The sequence below is a fragment of the Lactuca serriola genome, chromosome 5, assembly GCF_051521515.1.
Source record: "Lactuca serriola cultivar US96UC23 chromosome 5, Lser_US96UC23_V15, whole genome shotgun sequence".
In the NCBI taxonomy this organism is placed as follows: Eukaryota; Viridiplantae; Streptophyta; class Magnoliopsida; order Asterales; family Asteraceae; genus Lactuca; species Lactuca serriola.
In genome coordinates this window covers 115,408,952-115,423,519 of record NC_136412.1, presented here as the reverse complement: position 1 = coordinate 115,423,519, position 14,568 = coordinate 115,408,952, and the positions used below count along the sequence as shown (strand labels likewise).

Here is a 14,568-nt window from a genome sequence, read left to right as displayed (position 1 = left end):
TTCTTGTTATGGAACGACATACAAGTTTGAGTATATAACAAAACAATTTAACAAAAAAAAAACATATAACTGATTATTTTTCAAATACATAATCATCTTGAATTTGTTGAATTTTTTTCTTTGAAGAACCAGTTTTTTACACCACCAAAAGCCTGCGAGAGACTAGGAACACAAGTTGACGAACAATTTGAAGGGGACATTTTTATTAATTTCAGTTTCTAAAAAACGGTAAATGCATGTATATTGGGGTAAACATTAAAAGATTGGTCACATGATAGGTGAAGAGTGGTTGATGAGAACGGAAAATGCATGCAAGTAGAAAAAAGCGTACACTCATGCAAAGGGAACAATCGATCTCTCTCTACATGTCTATAAATCTAATACTATAGACCTATAATCCACCATCGCTTCAACAGCATGGAGCAACATGATCTTAAAGATGGTAATGCCCACCCCCTTGCAAGTAAAAGGTTGGATTCATTTTTGTTCGGTTATTATATATATCTTGATTACTTTTATCATACCATCTATAATTCTCTGTAGCTATCTAAAAAATTCTTTGCTAAATTTCTTTTTAGTTAATTGGTTAATAGTTGATCATTTTATTAATTTCTATGGTAAATAAAAAAACTTAAATACCGTTTATGAATGTCTTATCTATTAGATTTATTTATTTTTGAAAATTAATTAAGTGATTATTACAAATTTAAACAAGGAAAAGTACTACATATTGATTTATATTTAATAATGACTATTTCTACATCCATACACACGCACTCCGAAATCCAAATATCTAAAGGAATATTGACTATTGTTAAATTATCAGTCACTTTATTCCGTAGTTTTATAGGTATCATCATAGATGGTTTTTGGTATGCATGATAAAATCCAAAAACATATATGAAAGTATTGATTCATTAGAATAAAAAAAAGTTGTTTGTTTCATACAAATGTAAAGTAGGCAAATCTTATTCTGATTAAATAACATTTTGTTGATTAATATGGTGTTTTTGCATATTCAAATTTGGAACGATATGAAAAATTATATATATATTAAGTACAAAATAAAAGGAAAAATCTAAAAGTTCTTTTTTTATTATTATTTTCGTCATTTTATTTATCAAAACAAAAATTAAAAAAAAAAACAAAATGATAAAAAAAATTATTTTTTTTTAAATATACATTAAATATTCTAATAGAATATTACACTATAAATATTTAAATGTAATTTTTAGAATGTCGGAATATATTCTAGTATTTTATTAGAGTTGATAAATATGTTAAAATATTTTAGTATTCTACTAAAATTGTTAGAATTTATAAACTATTCTAATATTCTATTACAATTGTTTGAATATTTGTAGTCTAATATTGTAATAGAGTATATGAATATTCTAACAATTTTGTTGTAAATTTTATACTATAATATTTTATTAGAATATTTAAAAGAAATTTAAAAAAATGGTATTTTTTGGAATGAATAAATGATCAAAATAATATTTTAAAAAATTCAAAATTTTTTAATTATTTTGCATTTTAAAAATATTTTTTGCTCTCCAAAATAATTGGATATGTATGACTACGTCCCCATATCTCATAAAATATAATAGTCTCGAATGAGTTTAACCATATATATATATATATATATATATATATATATATATATATATATATATATATATATAAGAGTTCATTTGAACGGACATAATTTTGTGAGATCGTGAAACTAATTTTTTTCTACTAAAATATAATATATATATATATATATATATATAATCTACATACCAAATGATTTCAACCCATGATGTCTCGACAATTCAATTCCATACAAAAAACACTTTGACTACACTGTATCTAAGATTTTAAGAATTAATATGTTTTGGATATTTACCAGCTTTATCATTTTTATTATTTTGGTTTATGTAAATAATAGCTCATCACTTATAATCATAGTAAAGTACATATGTTGTTCCTATGGTTGGGGAAAATTTTCAAGTTTTAACTGTATCTTTTTTTTATTATTATTTCATTAAATCCCGATGGTTTGAAATTGTTTCGGTTTTGGACTTTTGGTATCTAATATACATAAGCTATATTAATCTTAGAAGTTATTTTTTTTGTTTTATAAATTTTTTATTTATCATTATTTATTTGTTCTATTATTATTATAAATTTAAGATATGATCACAAATATATAACCATTATATGTTTTTTTTTTATTGTGATACAATCTAATATCTTTCTTATCTTCATCCTCCTTTTCTCCAACTAGATTGTCACCCTTTCTGCTACCACTTCTTTCGTTTCTCCGACCAGACGAAGTAATCGTGAAAATTTAACCAAGACACAAAAACAAAGCTAAAATTAAAATCAAACATTAAAATTAAAAACATATCTAGAAACTAAAATTTCTTAAAAATCAAGATTCAATCATTGTCTCCTTAATTTCCGTTACTAAGTAGCAAAAGCAAACACACAAATAACATAGTTTAATCACCATGAGATCTAAGCAACATATTTTTTTTTTTGGAAATGAAGAAAAACAATTTACGAACATAAAAAAGGAAAACAACTCTAAGTATGCCAACTGGTGCTACTCCTATTCTCCTTATATTTGAACTAGTCAAACACCAATGCAATAGTAGCGCCATCAATCGTAGCAGAAGGCACATGAGAATGGTTGAAAACCATTTTGTTTCTTGCCATCTATTTGCTCCAAATTAGCCGGTAAATAATCGCCACCAACATCTTTTTCTTCTTCGGAAAGTTACCCCAGCAAGGAACATAACCCATCATTTCACGGACCGAGAAGAAGGATCTTTGAGGTATGTCCCACAAACTAAGAATCCATAATAAAGCTTCACGGGAAAAAGGCCTAGAGAAAAATATGATAAATTATTTCAGCTTCCATATCGTACCATATACAAATACATATGGATACACGCAGTTGTAGTGAGGGGAAGTCCATAGATTTATAGGTCTAGGGTAGTAGGGTAGTGTGAATTCACCCAAAAATAGCCATTCAAATGAAGCAACTAACTTTTCAGAGGGATCAACATTAACCACCAAATATGATAATCACTTACAATCATGATCAAGTCACTAACAAAACGTAGGGATTTTACAGGAAATTTCCCATCAACATTAAGACTGAAGACACATTCATTAATTTGATCATTTAGTGTAAGGTGGAATGCTAGTGGTGAACTGGGTTAGTTCCTACAATTGAACAAAGAAGAAGGAGTCCTAAGTAAAAGGTAAAGAGGAGACTATATCCTTAATAACACATAATTTTTTACTTAATGCCATAGAGAGATGAGAACCGTTTTGTACTTTTGTGTCACCAGGCCACAAGTCCTTCCAAAACAATGTACCATCCTCTTTTCCAATCAATTGAACCAATATGGAATGTGGAAGCAAACCAAGCCATTTAAGATCACCACATCTTTTGAAATATTAGTCTAGGCGACTGTGATTGTTTTTTTTACATAATGGTGTTTGGGTTTTCCATCCAAGTTTTGTATATGTCTCACCCCATGACAACATACATTGTCTTTGATTGTTCGAAACCTCCAATGCCATTTGGTGGAAAAATTGATGTTAAGATCTCTTAAGCTCCCAAGACCAAGCATACCTCTTTATTTAGATCCTAAAACCTTCTCCCAGTCCACATAATAAAGCCTCATTCTTCTACAAATCTACAAATCAACTTTCCACACGAGATAAGAGGTGAGCTTCAAATGGAGGTAGAGTAATAAACCATACATGGAGCCATGGAGGGTTCCAGTTCAAGCTAGAGAGGCAGTCACTTTATCTTTAACAAAGGATGGGCGGTGCTTCTGTAGACATAAAACGGAGAACGAAATGGGGACATGTGGGAGTGGGTTCTAGGGTTGGGGTGAATTTATTTACTAGTTTATTTTATATAAATAGTTTAAACGACTATTAAAAAGATTAAAATTTATTATTAAACAAAAAGAGTCTTTTCAACTTGATTGGGTGTCAAAGCCAAAACAAATTCAAACCATAGGGACAATTAAAATGAAAAAAAGTAGGGAAGGAACTCGTAATTTACCCCATATCATAGAAATGATTTATGTAATTTAGAATAAAGTTGTTAAAAATCATTATACGATAGATGGTCAGTCATCTAGGCTTAAGGGTTTACTTGATATAGGATGATATTAATTTAAGATTAATCAGGAACCCTACATATTAAAAAAAAATAGTTATCACTAAATATCAAAGTCTGATTCATTTTATGCTCAGTTACATAGCAACTAACATTAGCATGAAGATGGGTGGCGACGTGAATGTAGGTGTCGACATGATGAGAAACAAAGAGATGTGAAGCTGAAATTAGGGCATTTAGTTTCATCCTTTAATTTTGACATTATCATAATTGTTGGCTTATTTTGACTTTTTCTTTAATAAGTATAATAGTTTTGAGTGCCTACCCAATTAATGTCACCAGGCTCGATTAATGTTTGATCCATCCTAATATAACTTATTAGCGTTATTTGTAGGAATCTTAGAGTGCCAAAATTTTGATTATAGATTAATTAGCCATCTACACAAATATTTAAGACATTTTTCTTATAATTAAGTAGTATATACAACAGAGTTAAAAAATATGGGAGCTATAGACAATATTTTTGTCCTTACAAAACAATTTATCTTTTATAGTACATCAATTTATTTTTTATAGTTTTGTACTATACAACCCTATAAAACATCAATTGTTTTGTATGAATAAAAAATGTTATTATGTGCCACCCAACCTTGATTAGAATCTATAATGACAACTTACATTCTTATTTGATTCTTTTTCATTTCATACCAAAACAAGTTCGTAAAAATATTTTAGAAGGGCTAATACATCAATGCACTACCCTACTCCTAAATGACATATCTTTTATCTCCAATCAGACTTGAACCCTCAACCTTTCTATGTGGAAAATTTTTTCAATCAAATCTTGATACCAGTAGGATATAAACCCTTTGTTACATCCTTATATATTTTAAATTATTTCTTTTAAAACACTTTTATCCTTGAGAATTTTGATGAAAAGTAGTTGTCGAAAATAATAACCAGTTCATATGTATGCTACAAACTCTTGATTTGTTTTGTTAGTTTGTTATACAATTGACATTTTCATATTTAAAATTATTCTCATTTCGATTGAACTTGATGTTTGTGTTCATGTGACAAGGTTAATCAATAAAGTTGTGGTGGTTACGGGTGGAGCGAGAGGAATCGGTGGTGCCACAGCCAAGTTAATGGCGGAGAACGGTGCACATGTAGTTATTGCAGATATTTTGGACGAATTAGGAATAAATCTTGCTAATTCAATCAATGGTCGTTATGTTCATTGTGACGTCTCAGTCGAATCTGATGTAGAGGCTGCAATTCAATTTGCTATAACTTGGAAAGGGAAAATCGATATTTTATACAATAATGCTGGCATCGGGGGTACATTCCTATTTGGTGCATGGGTCGATCAAACTATATATATATATATATATATATATATATATATATATATATATATATATATATATATATATATATAAAGAGAGAGAGAGAGAGAGAGAGAGAGAGATAGAGAGAGGAGGAGGAGTAGGAAGGTTCAATTGAGGAAAAAAAGTTTAGAATTAGCGAATGAATCTAGGCCACTTATTTTGAATCTTCCACTTAAGCGCTCCAACGTATCGGGTCGTCGGAATAGGTCATAAATATATATGAATACGTATATGGATATGTGTATTCATATATGAATTCGTATATTCATATATGGATATGTATAACGGAATTGGTTATTCATATATGAATATGGCGACAGAAGGTGGTGACGAAGGTGGCAGTAGTTGGTGGTCGTTTGTTGTGGTGGTGGTGGCTTAGGTGGCGGTGGTGGTCGATGGTGGTGGCGGTGGTGGTTGGTGGCAGAGGGAGGTGGTGTATTCGTATATGAATACACATATATTTATATTCATATATCAATACTCATCATCCATCAGCCCGGTACGCCGTAGCGTTTTGCAGTAAAAATAAATGATTGGCTGAAAATGATTCTCACATTCTCAACTTTTTTTATTTTCTCAATTGAGCTTACCTATCTCTCTCTCTCTCTCTCTCTCTATATATATATATATATATATATATATATATATATATATATATATTATCAACCTAAAATTATGGAGAACTTGAGAACATGTTTAAAAACAAAATCTCAAAACACCTCTATAGGCACCTATAGATTCCGTTTTGGCGAATCCCAAGTCGAGAATCACCAAAAAAAAAAAGAATTATTTATATGTTCGAAAATGTGCATATATGCATATTTTGTATTTTTTTTTTCAAAAATCTTCAAAACCAGAAAAAAATACTATAAATTTGTATACGTACATATTTGATGAATATTCAATTTCGTAAAATGTTGGATGGATTTGGAGTTTTCAAGTTCTCGACTAACTTTGAGTCTTTGTAATCTCTCTCTCTCTCTCTCTCTCTCTCTCTCTCTCTCTCTCTCTCTCTCTCTCTCTCTCTCTCTCTCTCTCTCTCTCTCTCTCTCTCTCTCTCTCTCTCTCTCTCTCTCTCTGTGTGTGTGTGTGTGTGTGTGTGTGTTAACATTTCTTATTTTGTCTTCACAAAAAACATAGTTTATTCAATTTATCTATATCTAAAGACAATCTTGGAAATTTAGGTTGTGTTTAGTTACGGAAAAACAATTTTTATTTTCCGTTTTTCGTTTTCCCTTTTCCCTTTTTGTTTTTCGTTTTCAGTTTTCATTGGAAAATTAAAAACAACGCGTTTAGTTAAAAATTATACATTTTTCATTTTCAGTTTTAGAAAATTAAAAAACGCTTTTAGATGTGTATATTTCTATCGATTTTCATTTTTAGAAAACGATAGCGGTGTTAGTGTGGGGGTGGGGGCAGTGGCGGGGGGCAATGGTGGTGTCAATGATAACGACGGTGGTGGTGGTGGTGGCGGCGGCGGTGGTGGTGATGACAGGGTACTGGTGGTGGCGATGGTGATTGTGGCGACATTGGTGAATGGTGATGTTGACGATGGGGTAGTTGTGGTGGTGATACTGATGGTGATGGTAGGTCAGTGATTGTGATAGTGGTGTTGGATGTGTGTGTACGTGTTATAGGGGTGGGGTGGGTGTGTGTTGGGGGGGTGTTTGTGTGGGTGGGTGGGTGGGTGTTTGTGTGTGTATGTGGGGTGGGTGTGGGAGTGTATATATGTGTGTGTGTGTGTGTGGGGGGGGGGGGTTAGGTGTGAGTGGGGGTTGGTGTGTGTGTGTGTAGTGGTGGGGGTGGGGTGGCTATGTGTTTGTGGGGGGTGGGGTGGGGGTGGGTGTGGCTGTGTGTTTGTGGTTATGTGTATGTGTGTGTGTGTGTGTGGGGGGGGGGGGTTGTGGTAGGTGTGTGTTTGTGAGTGAGTGAGTGTGTGGGTGGGTGGGTGTGTTTAGGAGTGGGTGGGTGTGGGTAGGTATGGGTGTGGTGGGTTGGGGGTATTAAAGTGAGGGTATGTAGAGGTGGATGTGGTGGGAGTGAGTGTTTATATTTTACAAAAATTTTGGAATTAGAAAATATGGAAAACAATGATTATCAGTTTTTCAAAAATTTCCAACTTCTTTGTAATTTTAGAAAACGGAAAATTTTCATTTTCCGTAAAAAATTTAGAGAAATAAACAAACTAAACGCGTTTTTCAAAATTCTCATTTTTCTTGGAAATTTTTTCCGGAAAACGGCCCATTTTTCAGCAACTAAATGTACCCTTATTTTCTTTTTAGATATCGGAGGAAGTATCACCACTATTGACATGAAAAGGGTTTCAAAAATAGTCGGAGTAAATGTGAATGGTGTTGTACATGGAATCAAGCATGCTGCACGGGCAATGATCAAAGCAGGTACATGTGGTTCTATTATAAACTCATCAAGTACCGCTGCAATAATGGGAGGCCTTGGATCACATGCCTACACGTTAACAAAAGAGGCGATTCTAGGAGTAACAAGAAGCTCATCATGCGAGTTAGGTTTGTATGGGATTCGTGTCAATTGTGTTTTACCTCATGGAGTGCTATCAGAGATGCTTGTGGATGCATATCGTGGTTTCAAAAAAGATGCGACAATTGAAGAAGTGCAACAGTCTGTAAGTGAGACTGCAAGTTTATTAAAAGGACGATGTGGAATGGTTGAAGATATTGCCCATGCTGTGTTGTTTTTAGCTACTGACGAATCTGGATTTATAACGGGTCATAATCTTGTTATTGACGGTGGTTATACCACTTCGTCAGTCAAAATGAGTTTTATATATCGTGATAAAGAACCAGAGTCAAATAAAAGTAGCTAGTATATGAAAAAAGGTCTAGTTCGTTGCTCTATTCAATTTTCATACTTAAAAATATATAATCAAAGTATTATGATGCCATTTCTTATAAAACTTACCAATTAGGACTGTGGAGTGATTAATCAAAAGGTAAAAAGACACAAGTTTATAAATAAGGTTTTGATTTAAATTAGAACATTACATTTTTTATTTTCTGAAAATATTATGATTAATCTTCTCGACATCATCCATAAGACCATTAGGTGGCTCGTTTTTTGTGTGATGAATAAATTTTAAATTTTCCAATGTTGGATATCATTTTGAGGTTCCTAGCATTGTCAATGTCATTCCTGATTATCAATAAATAAATCTTTAAATATCATAAAACTTTCTATGCTGTCAATAAATATTTTACTCTTTATAAATGGATTCCACATATTAATTTACGTATTTAACATATTTTTATATTAAACAAAATATAAAAACAATATTCTTTCATTTTTATTTTTGTTAATCCGTTTTAGCAAAATATATTTACCATCGATTGTTTTATCAAATATAAAATTTGTAATAAATTTTGTCAAAATATATTTAATATTGCTCTAATTTTGCACGTATCATTAATTTTCTTTAACGATATACTTTGTAAAAGATAAATAAAATTGCAAATTTGGTCTCTGGGTTTGCCGGTTTTTTTGGATCTAGTCCCGTGACTTTCAAAGTTGCGGTTATGGTTCTTTTGGCATATTTTCATTGTAGATTTGGTCTCTGAAATGACTCTGTTTAATTCCATCCATTAAGACCCCCCACATACCCATCATGTGAGGGTAGAATTGTCTTTTGATCTCTTTACTTGTTCTATTGAACCCATTCGTGTTCTATGTGGGCTTTTGTATTTGTTTCTTTCATGAAGTTTACGCAAAAAAAAAAAAAAAAAAAAAAAAAAAAAAAAAAATCTATTCAAAAAAAATCTTGAAACTTAAACTATTTTTTACAATGTTAAGAACTATGATCCTTTACTTAAATATTTGATCAAGGAACTCCAACAGATTGTTAAGGACACAAGAGGCTATGCATATTTACCTCTTGAGCCAAGAAGGCAAATCCATAGGACGCACCTTCTAGTGTAGTCAGGGAAGCCTCTTAGCAGCACCATAATTACATCCTTCTCTTCATTCCTTGATAATATGTCGTCCTACAGATCGTGTAGAACTCTTTGAATCTCTAATTCCTTCCATATATGATGTTTGATCTTACCGATTAACTGAGAGTTGAATCAATCCTTCTTTCTATTGCTTCTTTCTAAGATAAGTTGGGTTTTATTTATATAATTTATAAGGTTTGGGGGTTAGGTTTATAAAATATAAAATCTTGTTTTGAATATTATGATTTTTATGACATTTTGGCTCCTATCTCATGACATATGTAAATAATTAAAGATGTTATATATAATACAATTTTGGGGGAAGTTTAAATTTTATTGAACTTACATTTATTTTATAAAATTTTGACACTTGTTATATAGTTTAGGCATATTGGAATATTGGAATATCACAATGGACGTAGAATATATTGGATTGTTTTGAACCAAACAAAATTTGTTAACACCATAATGAATTGAGATTAATATTTGAAAAAAATCAAATTTCTCAAAATAAAATAATTGTATTTGGTAGAAAGTTACATAGTTTTATTGAAAACAAAATATTGGTATTCTATATAGTGGTTCCGAGATTCAAGTGAAATTGAAGAACCAAGTATAATAGTCATAGTTTCAAATTTGACTTAAATTCCTACAAGACTTGGACGTACTTTATACTACTAGGTCAAGTGTATGTTGTGTTTATATGAATGTACAATGATGCTCGAGTCAATGAATGATCCGAATTTGGATAGTTGTTACTGTTAAAGTAGTTGTAGAATTCACATATTAATATGAAAACTAGGGATGTCAACGTGAGCAAATGCGACGGGGAGTGCATCCCCCCCCCCCCCCCCCCCCCAAAAAAAAAAAAAAAAAAAAAATTCTCACTTCCCCCATCCCCGCCCCCGCCCCCAAAATGTTCAGCCTTCCCACCCCCGTCTCCGCCCCCAATTGATTTTGGGCTGTCTTTTTTTGGCTAAAAGAAGTTGTTATTTAGGCTAAAAGAAACTATTTTTAGGTAACAAATAATTATTTATAGTAGAATTTTACATGTTAAAAGTAAAAAACGTTATGGCATCTTAAAAACATTATACTAACAACTTAAAAAAATGTTTTCTGATGAATGTTGGAAGCTCAAAAATCATGTAATTATTTATTATATTTATATAATTAATATATGAAAATATATTTGTAATTTGTTAACGAGGTCCCCATGGGGGTTTCGGGACGGGATTACCTACCCCCGCCCCCGCCCCCAAAATTAAAACGGGGGTTAAAATTGCCCTCGACCCCGTCCCTGCCCCCGATTTTTTAAAAAAATTTCCCCCAAACGGGACGGGTCCCCCACGGGACTTTTTGACATCCCTAGACTGAAATTTATGTTCACTATCCCTTGTTTCTAATTGTTTCCAAGTTTCATGTAGGTTATGACTTATTCTCTAGCTAATAAACCTATCATGTGTCATGCCTATACGTGCAACTAAGTTCCGTCAAGTCTAGAACCGACTCGAATTTTGATGGTTGTCACATATTTGGGGATTTGGGGTTTTAGTGAGGGGAATGGTGATGGGACGGCAGGATATGAACTTAATCATCACTCGAATGGATTCGTCATAATCCATTGGATCGAGTGATAAAAGTTGAGTGGTTTCGCAAAGGAAAGGTTCTATGGATGATGATGTAGCGGAACCTTTCGAGGATTTCTTCTTTGAGATTGTTTTTGGAATTTCTGGGGCATTTTGAGGAGAGGCCATTGTTGCAAGTATGATAGCTTCAAGAACAGGTTACAAAGAGAAAGTAGGAGAAGAAGGTTAATAGAGCGTAAAAAAGAACAGTTGGGGTTTAAAATCTTTATATAGTCTGGATATCTGGGTCGGGTTGTGAAAAAGTGTAATGATGACACCCGATTGGTAAACATATCGCATTATATATGTTGCCAAAATTGCATGTGTTTATCTTTCAAGGAAGAAAGATGTGATGACAATATGTGCGAAAAAGAAAACCGTCATTTCAGTTAAGTTGATGTGCAATTATCGAGACATGTGCAAAAAGCACAATTATTTAGTAACTATGGATAATCATAAAAAAAAAAGTAACCGTTAAGTCATTTAAGAAAAACATTTCACAAAAAAAACTTTAATGAAAAACGTTTGAACTTCTTTTGAAATGGATATTCTCGGAACAAGGAGGTACCGAGATTGAGTGTCATAAGATGCTTCGAGGAGAAAATGAACACAATCACTTGTACATGATATAGAGTTCGAGATGGAACAGTCCCAGACTGAATATCATAGGTAAAATGTATGAAGATCTTAGAGGACCTTTTATAAACAGATTTGATATTCCGAGACATGAAGTGTCAGAGCTCGGACAGTGATAAGAGGTGAACGCACATTACCGTATCAGACTTGAATTCTGAGGTGAACTTCATAACACTCTTTTGAGATAGATTCTGAGATGGGATCACAACAAAATACCAATGTAACTATATTGGTCATCAACTTCAATAGATGAGGAAAGCTGTACAACTTTAAACTAGAAGAAGAGGTTAGACAACAAGACACATAAAATGATCCTTTTTATTCAGAGAGGAAATGATTCTGAGATGAAAAAGATTTTGACTTTGGAATTAATTCACTTTTTGGTGTTTCCATTAGAGAGTACAAGCCTCTTGGACGAATTGAGGATCATGCAACATCATACCCATTTTTTTTCTGAAACCCATTGAAGTTGGTTTTGTCTGATGCCTTCCTAAAGACATTAGCAATTTCATCGTCAGATGGAACAAAATTAAGTATAGTGTATCCTTTTAAGACGTTATCTTTAATAAAATGGTACCGAATATCAATGTGCTTCGTTATGGAGTGTTGAGTTGGATTGTGAGAAATCGCAATGGCACTTTGAGAATCACAATAGATTTGCAAAAGCTGAGATTTCATCCAAAGAACTTCAGAAGTGCAACTACTAGCAACAACATATTCTGATTCGGCTGTTGAAATAGTAATGAAATTTTGTTTCTTAGATGACCAGCTAACCAATCTTCCACCTAAAAATTGCCAACCTCATGAGGTGCTTTTTCTGTCCAATTGAAGACCACCATAGTTTGAATCAGAGTATTCTTGAAGGAGGAAACTCTCATTTTCTGGATACCAGATTCTAAGACTCTTTGTACCTTTGGGGTATCGGCATATTTGCTTAACCGCCAAAAGATGAGACGTCTTTGGATTGACCAGAAATCGGGCACAAAGATATGTAGAGAACACCATGTTCGGACGACTTTCTGTAAAGTAGAGTAGCGATCCAATCATTCCCCTATACTTATTTTCATCAACAGCAACACCTGATGAGTCCGAGAAGATCTTGTGTCCGAGACCCATAGGAACCTTTGCAGAGGCACATTTTGTCACACCCCAAAACCGATAACGGCGGAATACGTTTCGGGGTGGAGGACGTCATGTACAGTATCATCACAATTGCATAATAGTAAAAACAAGAAACATGCAACCATTTCATTTACATAGTGAGTATAATTACAAGTGTGTTCTGTAAAGTTTAACAAACACTAAAAGTATGCAAAAATAATAGATGGATCTTGTATGCTCCACCTTCTCCAAAATGTAGCACCTGTACCTGTCTATCTTTGACCTAAGGATACAAGTTATTTTGAAAACGAGTATCAACATAAAGCTGGTGAGTTCATAAGAGTTTAGTGTGAGTTTTAGTGTAAAATGCATTAGTACAGATAGTATGAAGGACTGCAGTTTACATTCGCGAGTAATAGAAAACTCTAGAAAATCCTATATTTTCCAGAAAATACATTGTAATTGAAAACTTGTAACTTGCATGTAAGTCTCGTCATTGAAAAATCGTTTGAAATATAAGTATGTTAGTGAGTCCCCAATAAGTAGTGTACTAAGAAAAGTTATGCCTGATATCAGTAATAGAGGTGCAAACTCCCGTTAGTATTAGATACTTATTTACTTCGGGATTTTAAACTTATTCTTTAGTATTAGTATTTTTGTGTGAATGTAATGTATTCCGTATATGTTACTGATAGTGTGAGTAATAGAGTACCCCATGACCTTCCCGGTCGTGCATAGTGTAGAGAAATAGTGGCATCCCTGGGCCTACACGGCTCGGACTGAGGTTAACAGTCGGGATGTAATAGTGTCTGCCCCGTATAGATCTATACATGTAGCGTCGTCTTCCTGTCGGAAAACTCTGGGCATAGTATGTAGTGAATAGCGTATCTCATAGTGAGTTAGTGTGTTATCCCCTGATTAGCGCTTTCTCTTGTATTATAGTAAAGTAGTCTTTTGTATAGTTCATAGTGAGTTTCTCTTACTAGTGAGTCGTCTCGTGTTAGTGTGTATTATAGTATGTAAGATAGTAGCAGTAACGAGTAGTAGTGGCCTTAACCATACCCATTATAGTTAACCTAGTGGGTGTAATTCTTGGCAATTATATAGTGTAAACATTGATTTACATGAAAAGGCCCGTATCCAATACCAATATACATGATATATAACTAAGAAATCAACGACAGTCGGACGGATAACAACTACCCTAAGCCCACAATCAAACAAGAACAGGAAATAAGGCGAGCTATCGGTCCTAAATCCTTCAAGTCTTACTTATATAAGTATATTAGTGTGGTTACATTTTATAAGAAAATATATTTAAGGAAAATCTTTTCAAAGGGAACATTTAGAAAATAGTTTATTTATCCAAAATAGTTTTTAAAACGTAAAGTTCTTTTTGTAAGGCATGGTGATAAATCACATGTGATTTGAGTTACGGATAGTGAATCACATATGATAAATTTTCATAAACATGTATATTTGACTTGTATCCCCCCCTAAAACATATAAAAACATTTGAAAGGTTCATTAAAGGGGTATGAAGTCACAGTTTATCGAAGGGTTCGAGTGTCAACGGATGCCCTGAATGCCAATGGTTCCTATAAATCATGTGATGACACACAATTGGGTTAGAAATAGGATGTTTCATGCTTAAACATGATGGATAAACATTCTTAGGGCTCGGCATTACTGAATACAAGTGTCTCATGATCCATACTTAA

General features: G+C 32.9%; 1 pseudogene; it reads left to right on the top strand.

Moving 5' to 3' along the window:
* Positions 1-417: 417 nt before the first annotated feature.
* Positions 418-8,365, top strand: LOC145049753 (short-chain dehydrogenase reductase ATA1 pseudogene; annotated as a pseudogene).
* Positions 8,366-14,568: the final 6,203 nt, after the last annotated feature.